Source organism: Panthera tigris, chromosome B3 (genome assembly GCF_018350195.1).
Source record: "Panthera tigris isolate Pti1 chromosome B3, P.tigris_Pti1_mat1.1, whole genome shotgun sequence".
NCBI classification, from domain to species: Eukaryota; Metazoa; Chordata; class Mammalia; order Carnivora; family Felidae; genus Panthera; species Panthera tigris.
In genome coordinates, this window is record NC_056665.1 from 143,326,067 (window position 1) to 143,346,337 (window position 20,271).

Below are 20,271 nucleotides of genomic sequence, written 5' to 3' on the forward strand. Positions count from 1 at the left end.
GCTGTGCGCCTTAAGCTGTGTGCCAATTCTTTCTCAATAAAACGGGGGACAAGAATAAACAGGATTTTCTCATGCTGAGAAACAAAAAAGAAGCTAGGCTACGTGTGGGCCCCGAGTACCGCTGCCCCTGTACTCTGGATCCCGTGGCGAGACGCACCCTGCAAGAACCGGACAGACGGACAGCCGGAGCAGCGGAGGCGGGCTCTCTAGCAGGTGCACCTGGGCACGGATGCGGGCGGGCTCTGGGCAGCCTCCGAGCATCCTCCTGAAAATCAGCCTCCCAGCCCACAGGAGGCCCAGCTGATCTGCGGCACGGCCCAATTTCCTGAAATCTGACAGCAGCTTCCCGGGCCTGGCTGCCCCCGGCCACCCACCACCACCTCGGCACAGCCTCTGATTCACTATGTTAAATCCCACAGTATCTGAAAGACCCAGAACAGTTTCTGTTTTCCTGGCTGAACTCTGACAGATGCAGAAATAAGGATCTTGAGATGAGGTGCTGCTGGGAACAAAAATCTAAAAACAAAATGCAGTCTGGCGGCAGGCAGCAGGCTGGGGCGCTGGAGAGCCTGGCGCCAGAGCAGGGTCCCCCGGGCCCGCAGGCCTCTGGAAGGTGGAAGGGGCAGGGCTGTGGGCTGTGTTGGATACTACTGACCGCCTGAGCACATTCTTTCCAGACAACAATGAGCTCAGGAGAGAAACGCTACTTTTCAAGAAGCAATGGAAGGAATGAGAAAAACCCAGAAAGGAAAAGTCTAACTGGGATGAAAAGCTTCTGCAGCCCAAATAATAGGAGAATAACATTGTACAGTCATGTTGAGACTGCCCGGTGACACAAATGGTTCTTCCTTGCGCTGACATCTCAGCCAGGCCCTGGTTTCAGAGAGTCTCGAGGGAGGTCCCGGAGACGGAGGCAGAGACGCAGAAAGTGGGGCCAAGAAGAAATAGGGCAAGCTTTGCAACTGTGTCTCGCAAAGAACCTTCAGTGTGGAGCTGACCGGAAGCAAACAGATCAGAAACCTATGCGACAGACCTGGGCCAAAAGAAGCCTGTCTGTCCCCTCTGGGTCCCAAACCTACCTAAGCACAGAGCAGGCTTTTAAAACAGCACAACTCCAAAGAAGGCCATCCTCAATGCCGCTCTTCGTAATGCCTGCGTGAATTCTGGTTTGTTCAAAACCAACAACAAAAGACACTCTTTTTTTTACAAGTGGTGTTTTTCAGAAATTATGCGTTTACAAAGGAAAAAAGTCCTTACTTGTTAACAAGAAATACTGTAGTGTTGCCAGGTGAAATGGTAAGAGGCCTGGGATTACTTTAAAATGCTCCTGGAAAAAAAAGTGGGGGGTGCTGGGGTGGCTCAGGGCTCAGTCGGTTAAGCGTCCCACTTGTGATCTCGGGGTCATGAGTTCAAGCCCCACATTGGGCTCACGATGGGCATGGAATCTACTTTAAAAAAAAAAAAAAGAAACATGGGGGGCGCCTGGGTGGCTCAGCCGGTTAAGCATTCAACTTTGGCTCAGGTCACGATCTCACGGTTCACGCGTTTGAGCCCCCCCTTGGGCTCTGTGCTGTTAGCTTCGGATCCTCTGTCTCCCTCTCTCTGCCCTTCCCCTGCTCCTGCGCGCACTCTCTCCCCTCTGAAAAATAAACGTTAAAAAAATTTTTTAAAGGAAAATGCTCCTACACGTTCCCATTTGCCACTGCTGCAAACGTACACTGGGACGGTCATTCGGAGTGCAATTTGACATGTATTAAATCCGTACGTCATTCATACCCTTTGACACAGCAACTGCTGCTGTAGAACCTACCCTGGAAAAAACACTTGTTCAAGTATGTATGTATACCAGGATGTTAGTTCAACATTATTTCACAGGGAAAAACTGATGCCCCCCAATGTAGAACTAGATAACTTACGTGTGGTTTATCCATACAACGGAATATATTTAAAAGAACGACACAGATGATGTCCTTAAAGACAATACGCTTAGTGGCTCTCTCTCTCAGGGGAAAGGTTACGAGTGTCTCACTAAGTTAGATATTTTCCATAATGAGAGCACCATTTTATTAAAAAGCAATAATAAAAACTAAAAGCTCCAGAAAAAAAAAAAAAGTGGTGGGGATAACAACAGCAAAATGTTATCACTGTTGAAACTAGGTGACAGATACACATGAGGCTTCACTATATCATTTCCTCTACTTCTGGCGTGCTTGAAATTTTCCACAATAAAAAGTGAGAATAAAGAAACAAAGGGGCGCCAGGTGGTTCAGTTGGTTGAGTGTCCGACTCCTGATTTCGGCTCAGGTCACGATCCCAGGGTCGTGAGATTGAGCCCCAAGTGGGGCTCTGCACTGAACGTGAAGCCTGCTTGAGATTCTCTCTTTCTCCCCTGTGCCCCTCTCCCCCGCTCATGGGCTCTCTCGAAATAAACAAGTGAGATAAAATTAAAAAATAAAAAACTGAAAACAGGAGCACCTGGCTGGCTCAGTCAGTGGAGCAAGCGACTCTTGATCTCTGGGTTGTGGGTTCGAGCACTGCATGGAATGTAGAGATTATATAAAAAAAATAAAATCTAAAAAAAAAAAGTATAAAAGAGGCAGTGGTGGTCGCTGCAGTGGTGGCACAAAGAGAGTCGGGAGGGGGAAGAAGGGAAAAAGAAGACCTCCCCCATGTGACCTGGCAGGTTCATGCCCCTGACTAGCCAGGACAGAAATGATCCCCGGAAACCTCAGCAGATAAAGATGATGGAAAACCCCCAGGGAAGACTCCCAACGGGGAACACCCACACAGGACTTCACATGAACAGGAAACACAACTTTCTTATGTAAAGCCCCTGAGATTTTGGGGTTCTTATTTATCCATTACGGCACCTAGTAAGTATTGCCCTAACATACTTGATATATAAATATCACAATTTATAAAACAAAGAGAACAATAGACTCTTGAGAATTTGTATTTGCGAGATTTCACCTTAAAAAATCATCTCTTTGGAGCATCTGGCCGGCCTAGTCAGTGGAGCCTCCGACTCTTGATCTCGGGGTAGTGAGTTCAAGCCCCACGTTGGGTGTAGAGACTACTTTTTTAAAAAATCACCTTTTAAATAAATATTCAATGACTTTAGTTACAAAAATTCAACCTACACCAAATTTTCAGAACAAGTTCCTATCTGTCTGAGATTTTACCTACTCACAAGTTACGAAGTTAGCCTGTGACTGTCCCAAGTACTGGCAAAAGACACAGCTTTTGGGATCAGAGACAAAGGACCTTATGACTCATGGTGCAACGAGGCAGAGGAGCATCAGCATATTTACATTGGTTTCCCTGCCCGGAAGTCTCATGGCGGTGACCTGATGGGCCCAGAGGACACCTGCACAGCAATGGGCTGCTTTACAGGAGAGGAACCCAGGGCCAATGGCCAAGCACTTTTTTTCTTTTTTAGTTTATTTATTTTGAGAGAGGGAGGGAGGGAGAGAGAGAAAGAGAACAAGCAGGGAAGGGACAGAGAGAAGGAGAGAAAGAGGGAGGGAGAGAATCCCAAGCAACCCCCATGCTGTCAGCACAGAGCCCGATGCAGGGCTCGAACTCACACACTGTGAGACCATGACCGGAGTGAAATCAAGAGTCGGACACTCAACCGACTGAGCCCCCCAGGCGCCCCTGGCCCAGCACTTTTTGAACGAGCAGACATAGGATGGATAAGTCTTGCAAGAACTTTTGGGAAGCTCAGGGAGCCGGCAAACTGTTTTGCCTCACGGTTCATTAGAGTGTTAATACAAACAACTGCTTTTACTGACACACAGCATCAGGTGTGGTGTTATTCCTACGTATCATTATTCATATATACGTAATGTTGATCTTGATGCTACTTTTCAATCTTACTCCAAGTATCAATTTCAGTGTGCATTTTCAAATGTCTTAGCTTCAGGTCATGCAAAATGAGAAAATCCTATTTGCAATTACATAGTTGCAGAAATTGGAAAAAATGCCTTTCCCCAAGAACAGCATCTAACCATGTTACTCCCCTTCAAACTACCATACACTGCACGGTAGTTAACAGCCACGGGAAGAAAGAAGTGCCTAGAACTACTGTGCGTATGTCAGACGGTCAACAACTCCTGAAGGGAATGACTGAAGAAACAACTGTGAAAGCTTCTCACAAAAATTTATTTTCCAAAGATGATTTCTGGAAAGGAGATACAAAGCACTAAGAGTACGTAGTGAGTTGAATGGTGGACCCCGAAAGATACGCCCTCATCCTAACCCCTGCCATCCCCGACTGTTACCTCATTTGGAAGGTCTTTGCAGGTGTAATTGAGTTAAGGGTCTTGACATGGGAATATCCTGGATATCCACATGGACCCTGAATCCAATGGCAAGTGTACTTACAAGAGACACACAGAGAAAGCAGAATGGTGGTTGCCAGGCGCTGGAGGGAGGGCGAAATGGGGAATTGTGACTCAATGGGTACAGAGTCAGAGGCATGCAAGATAAAAAAGTTCTGGAGATTGTTGTAGAACAATGGGTGCACAGTTTGCAGTACCATAAACATAAAAGTGTATTAAGAAAGTAGAGCTGGGGCGCCTGGGTGGCTGGGTCGGTTAAGCGTCCGACTTTGGCTCAGGTCACGATCACACAGTCCGTGAGTTCGAGCCCTGCGTCGGGCTCTGTGCTGACCGCTCAGAGCCTGGAGCCTGTTTCGGATTCTGTGTCTCCCTCTCTCTCTGCCCCTCCCCTGCTCATGCTCTGTCTCTGTCTGTCTCAAAAATAAATAAATGTTAAAAAAAAAAAAAAAAAGAAAGTAGAGCTCATGTCGTTGTTTTCACCACAATAAAAAAAAGAGAGAGAGAGATACACACATAGACACAAAAGGGGAGGCCATGTGAAGACGGAGGCAGAGCTCTGGAAGCTGCTGGAAGCTGCTGGAAGCTGCCAGAAGGGGCCAGGAAGGACCCGCCCCTGCAGCCTCCCGAGGAAGCACCGTCCTGCCGACACCTTGATTTCAGACTTCTGGCTCCAGAACTGGGAGAGAAGACATTCCTGCTGGATTGAAGCCACCCAACTGGCAGTAATGTGTCGCGGCAGCCCCAGAGTGCACAGGTGAGGTGAAACTGATATTTTTTCAATCTAAGGAAAACGTTTTTTTCCATTAAAGGAAAGCATTTTCTAAGCATAACAATGTAAGCGGTCACTCTGAAGAGACGCATATATTTGACTACATAAAAACGTAAAACCTGAAGAAATGCTCTTTTTAATGGTTAAATGAATTACGAAAAAGCCACACGCAGGAATGTTATACAGCAGACAACAGGAGTGAGGTAGCTCTGTAGCCTGTGATGGGGAAGAACCTTTGGAGACGGAGTATCAACGAAAAGACAGATTATGGAAAAACATGTCAACTGTGTTAACGTTTGCAAAAAAAACAAAATGAAAGAAAGGGAAGTATTCGCACGGTGCCAGCAGAATGGCTCCCCACCAGTGTCCGTGGCCCTGGAACCTGTGAATGTCAGTCTGCGTGGCAGGAGGGAGTTCAGGTTGCGGGAGGAGGGGCGCCGGCCGGGGGAGGGGGCTCATCCGCTGAGCGTCTGGCTCTCGGTTTCGGCCCAGGTCATGATCTCACGGTTCTCGGGATCGATCCCACATTGGGCTCTGTGCTGACAGAGTGGCGCCCACTTGGGATTCTCTCTCTCCCTCTCTCTGCCCCTCTCTCACCTGTGTGTGCGCGCGCACTCTCTCTCTCAAAATAAATAAACTTTAACAAAAATTTTAAAGATTGCAGAAGGAATTGTTAAGGTTGCCAGTGAGCTGACCTTAAGGAAAGGTCCCTAAACTTTTCAGGTGGGCCAATGTAGTCACAAGCGCGGTGAGCTGAAGGAGGCACAGGGGACAGAGTCAGAGACTAGAAGGTGTGACGGTGCTGACTTTGAAGAAGTGGAAGAGGTGACGAGTTGAGGAACACAGGTGGTCTCTAGAAGCTAGAAAAGGCCAGGAAACGGGTGCTCCTTCAGGGCCTCCAGAAGCTTGATTTTAGTTCAGTGAGACTCGCTTCAGACTTCTGGCCTCCAGACCCTCATAAATTTGTGTTGTTTTAAGCCACTGAGTTTGTGACAGTTTGTTACAGCAGCAATGAAAAACTAAAACACACAGACATATTTATGCTCATCTATACATAGAAGGAACTAGAAGGAACATAAGAAAGTGCCAAGTGGTGACCTCACAGGGGAGGAAGTCTAGACGGCTGGAGGATAGGAGAAAGGAGACTCACCTTTCACCATATAACCACCTACGCTTTTTACATTATACTTTTTATTTGTATTCTGCTTGTAAAAATAATTCAAGGGATAATGCTGTATTTTCCTCAGGGTTCCTTTAAGGACGATAGATTATGAAATTAAAAACCAAGCATTTATTTAATACGCTCTTAAAGCAAATGGCAATCTACGAAATAAAAATTTACAAGAAAATTCAAAATAACAGAACGTAAGATGCCATTCCACACCCATTAGAATGGCTAGAATCAGAAAGCAAGAGAATGACGAGCGTTGGTATGGATGTGGAGAAGGGAGAGCTCTGATACGTTGCTGGTGGAAATGTCAAATGGTGCAGCCGCCATGGAGGACAGCTCAGCACTGTGGGAAACAGGCCAGCGATTCTTCAAGGTGTTACACAGTTACCCCACCACCCAGCAATTCTACTTCTAGGTACACACTCAAGAGAAATGGACAATTAGGTCCCAATAATAACCTGTACACAAATGTCCACAGAAGCCTTACTCGTAACAGCCAAAGATGCAAGGGACTCGTATGTCCGTCGGCCAAAGAACGGATACACAAAATATGGTCTATGCACACAGTGGAAGATTATTCAGCCACAGAAAGGAACGACATCCTGACACAAGCTACATCATGGATGAACCTAGAAGACGATACGATAAGAGAAGCCAGACACAAAAGGCCGTTTACATGAAGTGGCCAGAATACACAAATCCACAGACACAGGGTACAGATTTGGGTGGGGGATGAAAACGTTTTCACAGATTATTACGATGGGTGTTGCACAACTCAGTAAAAAACAAAAAACAAAAAACCTAAAATCACTGAACTATGCGCTTTTTTTTTAACATTTATTTATTTTCAAGAGAGTGAGAGCACATAAGCACACGCGTGCACACAGGAGGGACAGAGAGAGGCGGACAGAGGATCTGAAGCAGGCTCTGTGCTGACAGCAGAGAGCCCGATGCAGGGCTTGAACTCGTGATCTGTGAGATCGTGACTTGAGTTAGAGTTGGACACTTAACCAACTGCGCCACCCAGGCATCCCTGAATTGTACACTTTAAATGTGTGAACTTTATAGTATGTATTTCATATCTCGATAAAAATGTTAAAACAAACCCGTGGCATTAGAAGTCAGAACAGCAGTTACCCTTGGGAGGCGGTGTGATTGGAACGGACCCAAGGGAGCTCTCAGGATCCTGGTAATGCTGTTTCTGATCTTGGCACAGGTTACATGGGCATGTTCACTTCATATATGTAAGTGGATCCACACAGTTCAAACCTGTGTAGTTCAAGGGTCAACTTGGTCCTGGCATTATATTACACCAAGGCAGAAACAGACAAACAACAGCAAAAATAAAGAAAGCTTCAGGCAATGGACTATTGTTATTTTAGTATTAAGACTATTCCATTAGTAGATAAGGAAATCTGCACATGAAAAGCCAATGTGCAGCAAAAGACCATGACAGAAGCCAAGTCTCACAACTGGCCTGCGTTACAAGAAAGAAAAGGGTGGGCCACCAGACCACAAAGAGCCTCCCTGCATAACAGCAGGGAGAAATACCCGAGGATATTGTCTTCAGACTAGCATTTTCCAAACTGAGTTCCACAAAACACTAGTACCTCTCAAATCCTAATGGGTATTCCATAAAAGAAGGTTTCATGAGCAATGAAAGTTAGGAAATGCGGGGTTAAATAAGGAGAACCATGTTTTGACTGCAGGATTCCTTGAATACGTGGGGAGTCTCCAGGGTAAGGAAGGGCAGTGGGGAGGGGAGGTCGGGTGCATAACCAGGTTTGTGTCCAAAGCATGCCAGTTAACACCCCCAAGGCTGCTCAAGATCCCCAAACTGAAGATCTGTAAACTAAGTTATTAGAATTCCTTTTGTCCAAGTCTTCCTTGAACAAAAAAAAACGAACTGATCTAGCTCCCAGCAAGGCAGGATTTCAAAACCATTCTGCCAGTTTTTACAGTTCTTCCCACTGCCCTTCTAAGAGAAGTTGGCTAAAGAAAGAGGACAGGGGCACCTGGCTGGCTCAGTCAGTAGAGCATGTGACTCTTGACCTTAGGGTTGTGAGTTCGAGCCCCACATTGGGTGTGGAGCCTACTTTAAAAAAAAAAAAAAAAGACAGGGGACTGTCCCCAGTGGAGTCTTCAGGACAGAGGTGTCAGATTCCTCCCAACAAAAAACAGAAGCTGTAACTTGCTGGACAGCCACAGCTTAACTAAACCCCAGAGCCCCTCTGAAACAGGGACCTGCCCACGAAGTCCTGGAACCAGACAAAAAAGTATCTCCTGAGAAGCTGTTCAAAGCAAACTGACCCAAATACAGACCCGGTAAGCTTATACCTCTACTGTGTCCAAGTTTGGAACTTTATATAAACAATTTGACAAATCTCTTGAGGAGCCTCCAAACTTTGTGGTAAAATTCAACCAGTCTGATCCTTTCATTGAGTAATACGTCCTTCTGCCTGCAGGAAGAGCCCATCCTGACCTTCCTAACCCCACTTTTACCAGTCAAGGAACAGGTGCTGCTTAAGAACACAAATCTTTCTCTTAGACAGACTAGGCCATAACGCCCATAAATTTCCCTAAAAGGAAACACAGTCTATTATTGGGCAGAAAAGAGTTCACATGGCAGGCCTAAAATTACTCTCCTCAGAAAGGTTTGCTTGCCCTGCAGAGCAAAGGAAACAATCAACAAAACGAAAAGGCAATGTACAGAACGGGTTGAAGATACTTGCAAATGACATATCCAATAACGGGTTAACATCCAAAATATATAAAGGACTTTTCAAATTCAATACCCAAAACACAAATAATTCAATTTAAAAATGGGCAGAAGACGGGTGCCTGGGTGGCTCAGTTGTCTAAGCATCTGACTCTTCATTTCGGCTCATGTCATGATCTCACCATTTGTGAGTTGGAGCCCCGCATCCAGCTCTGTGCTGACAGTGTGGGGCCTGCCTGGGAATCTCTGTCTACCTCTCTTTGCCCCTCCCTGCCTTTCTCTTTCTTAAAAATAAATAAATATTTTAAAAAGTAAAAACAAAAATGGGCAGAAGACACGAACAGACACTTTGCCAAAGAAGACATCCAGATGGCCAACAGACACATGAAAAGATGCTCATCATCGTTCATCACCAGGGAAATACCAAATCAAAGCCACAATGAGACCTCACTTTACACCTGGCAGAATGGTTAAACTCAACAACACAAGAAACAACAGGTGTTGGAGACGTGGAGAAAAAGGAACCCTCCTGCACTGTTGGTGGGAAGGCAAACTGGTATAGCCACTCTAGAAAACAGTGTGGAGGTTCCTCAAAAAGTTAAAAATAGAGCTGCCCTACGATCCAGCAATCACACTATTGAGTGTTCACCCAAAGAATACAAAAACACAAATTTAAAAGGAGGGGCGCCTGGGTGGCTCAGTTGGCTAAGCGTCCGACTCTTGATTTCAGCTCAGGTCATGATCTCATGGCTTTGCACTGTGTACCCTGCTTGGGATACTCTGTCTTCCTCTCTGCCTCTCTTCTGATCTCTCTCTCTCTCTCTCTCAAAAATAAACATTTAAAAAATAAATAAATAAATAAATAAATAAACAAATAAGAGGATACATGCACCCCTATGCTTACAGCAGCATGATTTACCATAGCCAAGATATGGAAGCGGCCCAAGTGTCCACGGATTGATGAATTTAGGATAAAGAAGAGGTGATATATACATGAACAGAATATTATTCAGCCATAAGACAGAATGAAATGCTGTCATTTGCAACAATGTGGATGGAGCTAGAGAATATAACGCTAAGTGAAATAAGTCAGTCAGAGATAGATAAATACCACATGATTTCACTCATATGTGGAATTTAAGAAACAAATGAACAAAAGGAAAAGAGAGAAAGACAAACCAAGAAACAGACTCTTCTCTATAGAGAACAAATTGATGGTTATCAGAGGGGAGGTGGGTGCCGGGGAATGGGTAAAACGGAACGGGGATTCAGGAGTGCACCTGTGATGAGCACAGGTGATGTATGGAAGTGTTGAATCACCATATTGTACACCTGAAACTAATATCACACTTAACTAACCGGACTTAAAGAAAAAACTTAAAGAAAAAAAAAAGAGAAAGGTCTGCTTGTACGGCTGGCCCTTGGCTGCCATCTGGGAACCTGGATTTCGGGAGGGTTCCGGCATTCTCTAAACGATGAGTGGCTCACTGTGCCTCAACTGTTCATGAACTTGGTTTATGCTGAATCTGCTTTCCTTCTGGGAGTCTGGAATTTTGTTATGTGCTGGGAAGAGGATGCCTACATTATCAGCTCCCAGTAAAAACCCTAGGTCTCTAATGAGCTTCCTTGATAGAAAATGTTTCACATCTGTTGTCACGACGTGCTGCTGGAGGATTAAGCGAGTTCTGTGTGACTCCACCGGGAGAGGACTCTTGGAAGCTTGTGCCTTGTTTCCTCTAGACTTTGCCGCATGCCCCTCTTTCCTTTGTCAATCTTGCTCTATAGGCTCCCGTTGCAGTAAATCACAGCCATGAGTAAAACTAGATCGTGAGTCCCGTGAGTCCTCCTAGCAAATCACAGAACCTAAGGGTGGTCTTGGGAACCCCCTGCCCCAATGCCATTTATGCCACACTTCGGCCTAAATGAGTTAAACATCCCTGGCAGTATGACTAAATCATTGTGGGTGTCAACGAAGACTTATTAGCACCAGCCATGCACTGCAGACACAAAGATCGATAAGACATGATCCCTCACCTTGTGGACTTACAGTACGCCCCCATGTCCCTAATTTTGAGGCCTTTTCTTTTATAAAAGAGAGGGAGAGAGGAAAAGCCACCCCCACATTTATATAATATTAAAGGTCAGATTAGTAAGTACATGTGCATAATATTGACTACGTAGTACTTTTTTTTTTTTTTAATTTTTTTTTAACATTTATTTATTTTTGAGACAGAGAGAGACAGAGCATGAACGGGGGGAGGGTCAGAGAGAGAGAGGGAGACACAGAATCTGAAACAGGCTCCAGGCTCTGAGCAGTCAGCACAGAGCCCGACGCAGGGCTCGAACCCACGGACAGTGAGATCGTGACCTGAGCCGAAGTCAGACGCTTAACCGACTGAGCCACCCAGGCGCCCCAAGTACGTAGTACTTTAGATTCTGATCTCCCAGGACCCACCTGGAGGGCCTCAAAGCAAATGTCTTTCCCTCCTTCTGTGTGCACCCTGTCCTCTCTTCCAGAACAACTCATGTTCCACTTTGCACCTTCTGCCAGGAAGGCCATAGACTCCTTAAAGGCAAGGTCTACAATCTATTCTCTTTGTGCTCTACACATACTCAACAAATGAACAGAGACAATGCCTGTTCATATGCCTCTTAATCTATTATTTCTAGAGTCCCCTGCACATACTCTGCAGGGGGAACTTCACTGACCAGCGAATCACAAAATTACTACTATTGGCTAGCTGGCAACCAATCCTTTTCTATCCACCTCCATCTTTAAATGCCAGGTATCTGCAATCACACTGAGAGAGACCCGATGTCCCTTAGGTTACCTCCTTTCCCAAGTCAGACCATCCGTATACATGCACCAGTGAGATTAAAAAGATAAGGATAAGGTGGCCGGAAGGCTCCTTCAACTACCTTCTAAAAGTTTCACAGTCCTCAAATAAGCTGTCTTTTACAATATGTTTCTCCCAACTACATGCCAAGAAATGATGCGTAAGGTAAATTCAGCCTTACCCACAACCAGGTCCCAGAAAACGTAAAAAACAAACAAAACCAAGCTAGGTGATCGTAGCTAACGTTGTTGTGCACTGACCATATGGCAAGCACCGCTTTTAAAAAAATAAACTTTTAACCTCAGAGTAATTTTAGATTTATGGAAAAATTGTAAAGATGATAAAGAGAATTCCCATATTCCACATGTCCAGTTTCCCTATAATTAACATCTTACATTTGGCACAATTAATAAACCCATATTGATACATTATGATTAACTAAAGGTCATGCTTTATTCAGATTTCCTTAGCTTTTACCCCATATCCTCTTTCTGTCCAGGATCCCATCTAGGACAGCACTTTACATCAGTTGTATCTCTTCAGACCCCTGGTGGCTGTGACAGTTCCTCAGGCTTTTCTTGTCTTGTGACATCGACAGTTTTGAAGAGTACTGGTCAGGTATTTTGTAACATGACCTTCTACTGGAATTTGCTGTTTTCTTCTGATTAGACTTGGGTTATGGGTTTGGGGAAGAAGATCGAAGTGCTGTGGTGCCATTTGAGCACATCAATCTGGGGCCCATGCTATCAACACGGCTAGTCACTGGTGATGTTGACCCGGATCACCAGGCCGGGGTAGTGTCTGTCAGTTACTCCACGGCAAAGTGACTTTCTCCCCACCCCCTCTGTACTGTGCTCTTTGGGAAAAGTCACCACGAGATCCTACACTTTGAGTGAGAAATAACGCTCCCCTCCTTCAGGGTGGAGCGCCCACATAAGTCATTTGGAATTCTTCCACATGGGAGCTTGTCTACTGTCATTTACTTAGGTAATACTTGATATCAGTATGGACCCACAAACACTTATTTTATACTTTGGGAGAATCCAATACTATTTATTGTGTTGCTCAAGATGCTCCAGCTTTGACCACCGGGTGCCCACTCAGCTGGTTCCTGTGTCCCTTTGACACGCCCCCATCAACAAAGGATCTGTTTGTTTTTGAGTATTTTCTTACTTTCTGGTACTACGGAATCTTGCGTGCTCCCTGTCTCAGTCCTAGGACTAGCCATTTCTCCAAGAAGCCTCGATGCCTTTTACAGAATGGTATTTATTCATATTTATTGAACACCAAATCTGAGCACAAGGTGCCAGACACCATTTTACACTAAATCATCTCAACAGTCCCACCCAATAGGGTACCCCATTAGCCCTATCTTACAAATGAGGTCAAGCAGCCTGCCCAAAGTCACATCAGTAAGCGGTAGGGCAGGGCTTCCAACCCAGGGAGTCTGACTCCAGAAGCCCTTTCCTGACCACACTGCCCCTGCTGTCTCCCATGAGCAGAACACTATCACAAGGTGCCGACGAAGTCACTCCGATGCACTTATAAGAGCACTGACCTTGGCAAGAGATCATTTTCAGAATAACTGGCTTGGCTAACAAGGTCCGTGAGAAAGGCAGAGTCTGGGAGCCCCGGTGCCAATGATATAGGGACACAGTCTTGGTGTGAGGGGCAGCGAAAGCACGAACTCCAGCTGTGAGTGCCATAACCCTCACGACCACCTAGCACCGTCTGGTAACTTTCAAATTTCCGATACAGTCAGGCCATCAGGCAATCTGGTCACTCAGTATTCCCTGGTGTCACCTACACTGAGCGGTAGCTTCGTGCCTTTTACAACATTAGATGCTTGTTTTACAAAGTGGGAATAACTAGGTTTTTTTTTCTTTCTTTTTTTTTTTCTGTTTTAAGTTTGAGAGAGAAAGCATTGCGCGCACAAGCAGGGGAGGGGCAGAGAGACAAGGAATCCCAGGCAGGCTGCGTGTTCCACGCTGAGCCCAACTCGGGGCTTGAGCTCATGACCTTGAGATCATGACCTGAGCTGAAATCAAGAGCTGGCCGCTCAACCGACTGAGCCACCCAGGTGCCCCAACAACTAGCTCTTAAGACCTGTTCAAGCACATCCACCAGAATGGCTAAAATTGAAAAGGCTGGAAGTGCCAAGTGCCACATGAAGATGGGGACTCAACAGATCTCTCATATGCGGATAATGGGGATGAAAAATGGTATGGCCGTCTCTCTCCCTCTGTCTCTCTTCCCCGCTCGTGCTCGCTCGCTCTCTCTCTCTCAGAAAGAAAGAAAGAAAAAGCAAGCAAGCAAGAATTTGTGGGGCACCTGGGCGGCTCAGTTGGTTGAGTGTCGGACTCTTGGTTTCAGCTCAGGTCATAGATCGCGGTTTCATGGGTTTGAGCCCCACATTGGGCTCTGCGCACCGACCACGCAGAGACTGCTCAGGATTCTCCCTCTCTCTGACCCTCGTCCGCTCATGCTCTGTCTCTCTCAAAAATAAATAAACTTAAAAAAAAAATGCATCTGTGTATTTACCAGCCCTCCAGCAGGGGAGGGACTTTCACACAGAAGTTCAATGAACTGACAAAGAAGGAAGATATAGAGGTGAACCTAGCCACATGTTGTAACACGTTTACATCAAAAACTTAACAAAATGTAAAGGCAAACCGTGATCTGAGAAAATACGTGCAACAAATATGAGAATAGCTAATATATTTAATTGTAAAGACAAGTTACAAAAAAATACTAGTATCTTTCAAAGAAAATGGGCAAAAGAGCATAAGATGATTCACTTAAAAGATAAAAGTGGCTCGGGGTACCTGGGTGGCTCAGTGGGTTAAGAGTCCAACTTCGGCTCAGGTCATGATCTCGCGGTTCCTGAGTTTGAGCCCAGAGTCGGTCCCTGTGCTGACAGCTCAGAGACTGGAGCCTGCTTCAGATTCTGTGTCTCCCTCTCTCTCTCTGCCCCTCCCCTTCTCTCTCTCTCAAAAATAAACATACATTTAAAAAATTTTTAATTAAAAAAAAAAAAGGATAAAAGTAGCCAGTAGGGAAAACTATTGACACTTAGAGGAAAACAAAAAGAGCTGCCTTTTTTTTTTTTTTGAAAGAGAGAGAGCGAGCGAGCGAGCAAGCAAGCAAGCAGGGGAGGGGCAGAGGGAGAGAGAAAGAGAATCTCAAGCAGGCTCCACGCGCAGTGCAGAGCCCGACGCAGGGCTCGACCTCACACCCTGGGATCATGACCTGAGCCGAAATCAAGAGTCGGACGTCCCACCGACTGAACTCCCCAGGAGCCCGCCCCCCCTTTTTAAATAAGAGACTGTTCCATCTGTCAGACTGGCAGAGGTGCGCAGCATGTGTATTCCACACTGGGGACAAGGCTGTGGTGGGGCAGTGGCCATGTGACGGCACAACTAACGGGGAAGGGAATGCGAACAGCAAGACCGCCGAGAACATCTGCTACCTTGCCCAGAGATGACGGGCTTCCTGGGCCAAGGGTGTGTGACAGACTCTCACTTTCCGAGGAATCATTCTGTATGTGTGAATATCCTGCAGTAAACAGAAATTACTTAAGTTGGAAAAAGATATTAGAAAGAAAAGAGCCCATATCCTTTGGCTCAGCAATTCCACTTCCAGATTCTACCCCAAGGTACCAACAGAGACACAAAATTTACAGACAGAGATGTTCTTCATGGTGCCACACCAGTAAGAATGCTAAAAACTTAAAAATCTAATATCAAGGAATGATCTAATAATACTTTCAGCCACAAGCTGAAATGATGCTTTTGGGTTGCCTGGGTGGCTCAGTCAGCTAAGCATTTGACTCTGGCTCAGGTGATGATCTCTCAGGTCATGAGTTCGAGCCCCACGTCTGGCTCTGTGCTGACCCCCTCAGAGCCTGGAGCCTGCTTCTGATTCTGTCTCCCTCTCTCTCTGCCCCTCCCCCGCTCATCTCTCTCTCTCTCTCAAAAATAACCATTAAAAAAAATGATGCTTTCAAATAACATTTAATGATATAGGGAAATGTTCAGGCATAATTTAATGTTAAGTGAAAAAAGGATGGTAACCATATCATGCAAATAACACATACATGCAAGAAAAAGAATGGATATAAATATGTAAAATATTTTAAAGCACCTGTGTCTGGGTGGGATCAGTGATGACTTTAATTCTCCTCGTTATTCTTTTCTATATTTTTCAATGTTCACAGTGAATATATATTTCTTTAAGTGTGGACGGGCATGGGCATTCTCAAGAACTTTCAGAAATCAGGGAGCTCGGCTAACCGCCGAAAGAAACTCGAGCTCAAAATGAACTGTCTTGAGACTACAATAGCAGTTTAAAGGGAGGCAGACGGGAAGCTTCCGGGAGGGAGGAAAACCAGTTACTTTAAAGTCGGGCTGTGGCCTGAGGTATTCGATTTGAGAAGGGAAGGGAAGTTTTACACAATAAATTCCAGTTTGTATTTCATCACAGACAGGTTAAATAGACTTACTTAAAATAAAACAGAACAAAACAAAACCAGTCAACTGTTTGCTTGAAAGTGGCTTAAGTACAAACTCGGAACGTGTGCCAACATCCCAAGCCGGCTCCAGCCCATCACGACGAGCAGGTGATAAGCAGAATCCAGGCTCCGGAGATGGCCATGGTGGATAAAAGGTCACTTATTTCCCCCACGACCCCTTCAATAGAAGGGCTGGGTGTAAATCAAGAATGAAACGCAGAGGAGAGAAAAAAGAGAAACACCTTTATGGAAAAAAACAAAAACAAAAACCTAGCAAACGTATCTTCCTATTCTCTCCAGCAGGATCTGGCATATTTTCACAGGCCTTTAATTTAGATGAGGGACATTAAGAATACACAAAGTCCAACACCGGGCTGTGCTAGGAAAAAAAACAAAAAAAACAAAAAATCCTGCCCCACATTAAGGGGAATAGACAAAATAAACAGTCACCAAAAAACCCCCAAAACCACCCAGCCTCAAGGACAAAGAGGAATTACCTGATATAGCTGCCTGAAAGGGTAGAAAGAGGAAGGTAGATGAGGCTGTTGGCATTAAGATTCTATTCATTTTTATTAAACCAAGTCTTGTTTGTTTAAGTGGAATTTAAGCCTATTTAACGCATGAAAGTGGAGGTCAAATTCACTTTTTGTGAAAAGGGACACTTATCATGCTCAAATCCAAACATTTGTATTTTAAGCACTGCTTCTAAAGATCTTAATCAAGGCAGGTGATAGGCATCAGCTATGGGGCGTCGCCAGTGGAGGGATGAAAAGAATTGGGGAAGGTCAATTACGGAGCACAACTCTCAACTAGAGTTGGAAGGAAAGGGATTCAGCTTCTAATTTCCACTCTCTTTGACAGATTAAGTAACTCAAACCAAATTACTAAAACAAGGTCAGGAATCAAGGAAGGGGGCTGTACCCAATTAATTACTTGGTGTAGTAAAGAAAACCGTGACCTGAATTACCGAACATCACGAAAACACAAAAGGACATAAAATTATTCATAAACCCATAAACATTTTTCACTCAAATTGCAGCCTTTAACCCAGTAAGCCGACTGCTAGGAATGTATGCCACTGGTAAACATGAAGAATTACAAAAAAAACAAAACAAAACAAACTGTTCAAACATCCTCATTGAAGAATCATCCTAGAAAGCTACACTGAAACATATTTACTACAATCCCATATAGTGAGGCATCTGTTTAAGAGACACACACATATTCACACATACATATACAGATACATACATCTATGTATGTACACCTATGTATCTGTATATGTACACACACACACACACACACACACAATATGCAAAGATTTATGGAAGTACATCTGGGGCAATGTTAACCAGGACTGACTCTGTCAAGCAGAGGAGGGTCCCAAGACTAACTTCAAACCTTTCACTGTTTCGGTGTATCACAAAGCCAGTGTTACTTTTACTTAATTTTGTTTTAATTTAAAGAGAAAAAATAAATAAAAAGTGGCTAGTTGATGCATCTATTTATAAAAACAGAAGGTGAGAGGCGCACTAGGAAGGGAGAGTGACACAAGAGTATTTGAGGTTTCCTGCGACTTTGGTTCTATAAAAATACATTTATGAGGGACACGAAGCTGAAGCGTCTGCAATAACAACAGATAATTTAAAAAATTCTCTGTGATATAATAGGAAAATGGTGACTGCCTTCAGAACACATAGGGTGTTTTCTCCTTTTATAGGTATGTTTTGAATAATCCATTGAAACGTTCAGACAGTAAAAAAAAAAAGGGCACTTGCACTAGGTTAGATAACAGTAAATTTCTTCCAAGTAAGGATCTGTCATTCTTTCCCCTTCTACACCCCTGCTTTCATCCACCGGGAGAGCAAGTAAGAACTCACTTATAATTATCACTTACCAGACACTATGCTGTGAGCTTTACACAGCCGATCTCATTTAATCTTTGAAACGACCCTATAAAATAGGTATTCTTATGCTAAACAGGCACAAACAGGTTTATACTAACCAGGCTAGACGGAGTGTGGAGGAGCGCCTGGTTGGCTCAGTGGGTGGAGTGCACGACTCTGGATCTCCGGGTCGTAAACTCAAGCCCCACGTGGGGTGTAGAGATTAAAATGAAAGTCTTCTAGGGGCGCCTGGGTGGCTCCGTCGGTTGAGCGTCCGACTTCAGCTCAGGTCACGATCTCACGGCCCGTGAGTTCGAGCCCCGCGTCGGGCTCTGGGCTGATGGCTCAGAGCCTGGAGCCTGCTTCTGATTCTGTGTCTCCCTTTCTCTCTGCCCCTCCCCTGTTCATGCTCTGTCTCTCTCTGTCCCAAAAATAAATAACGTTAAAAAAAAAATTAAAAAAAAAAAAAATGAAAGTCTTCTACATCTATCAATCTATCCATTTAAGTGTGGAGGATTTTATTTTCAAAAGGTGGGAGCTTCTAGACAGCGCATGCCACAAGCTCGTCTTAGTACGTACCTGTGCCACTCCTCCATCAAGCGGTGCGATCTACGTTGTCTACGCTCAACTCTGGGGGATGCGGAGGGGACGCTATGACATTCCCGAGGTCAGAGAAGGTCATGCTGCTCCCACCTCGCACCCTCGGGACGCTGATCCTCAGAACCCAAGTGCCACCCCGCGAGGAAGGTCAAGGCACGTGGAGGCAGTAGCCTTCCAGCTGACAGGCCACGCGAAGGTCCCAGGGGACAGCCAGCGTCAGCCGCCAGACACGTGAGTGGCAAACTTCGGAGAGGACTCCAGCCCCAGCCACAATCCAGCTGCGACTGCAGGAGGGGATCCAAGTGAGGCCTGCCTAGCTGAGCCCAGGCCACCCACAGGACCATGAGAGATGAGTTTGTTGGTATCGCCAGCCACCAAGTTGGGGTGATTTGTCAGGAAGCAATCAATAACCAGAATAATGAAGAAAGAAAGGTCAGTGACCTGCGGGAGACCGCCATGTCTGCCTGGCTCTAAAGCCCATGCTCATAACAACTTTCCTGTGTTACTCCCTGCTCCCTACAACTGCACACGATGCAAAACAATAAGAAGGCCACCTTCACAGAATGCTCAATAATACATCCCTAAACACGTGGGCCTTGCCTAGAAAACGAGGTAGAAAATACACGTAGAAAACCATAAAATGAAGACCAACATGATGACCTAGCGTTCCTGGCCCCACTCTGACCCCAGGCTAGGAGTCCAATTTCACCATTACTCACTTTTCCTATTCATTCTACTTCCGTGACTCTGTCTCTGTGACTTCCTGTTCTGGAATATTTTTTCTCCATCGTTAAATATTTGTCAAGCATTGAATTGATCAGGATGTACACCCACGTGACAATAGGTTTCACCAGTACTCAGACTGGATTTTAAAGTAGAAGAATAAAGATGTAACACTAAACCAACTAATTGAACACTACCAACATGGCCATTTAAAAGAACATATCAAATAACTACCTACACTAAAAACCCACTACACTAAAAAAAAAAAAAAAAAAAAAAAAAGACAAAAAACAAAAAACAAACACCCAAAGGTTTAAAGGACATTTAAAAAATGCAAGTATTTACATACATAAAATGTTTATATGAGGGGCGCCTGCGTGGCTCAGTCAGTTAAGCATCAAACTCCTGATTTCAGCCCAGGTCATGATCTCACAGTTTGTGAGTTCAAGCCCTGTGTCGGGCTCTGCACTGACGGTGCGAAGCTTGCTTGGGATTCTCTCCTTCCTTCTCTTTCTCTGCCGGTGCTCGCTCTCTCTCTCTCTCAAAAATAAATAAACTTTAAAAAATAAATAAATAAAATGTTTTATGTATAACATGTGTTATTTATTGTTAAAGTATACAGTATATAATGCCAGCATTAACGTTTAAAAGGGGGGATAGGGGCACCTGGCTGGCTCAGTCAGTAGGGCCTGTGACTCAGGGTTGTAAGTTCT

General features: G+C 44.9%; 1 protein-coding gene across 7 annotated transcripts in view; it reads right to left on the reverse strand.

Moving 5' to 3' along the window:
• The window catches only part of MOK (MOK protein kinase), a 60,576-nt gene that overhangs the window by 38,084 nt on the left and 2,221 nt on the right, over positions 1-20,271 (reverse strand). The window contains exon 1 of one of the 7 annotated variants that reach the window (XM_042990594.1): positions 4,284-4,387. The exons of 3 other annotated variants lie outside the window; for them this stretch is intronic. The gene's annotated coding sequence lies outside the window, so the exon portion shown is untranslated. Of the gene's footprint in view, positions 1-2,970; positions 3,196-4,283; positions 4,388-20,271 lie in introns of those variants that run through there. 3 more of the 7 variants (XM_042990599.1, XM_042990601.1, XM_042990597.1) reach the window with 3 other exon arrangements.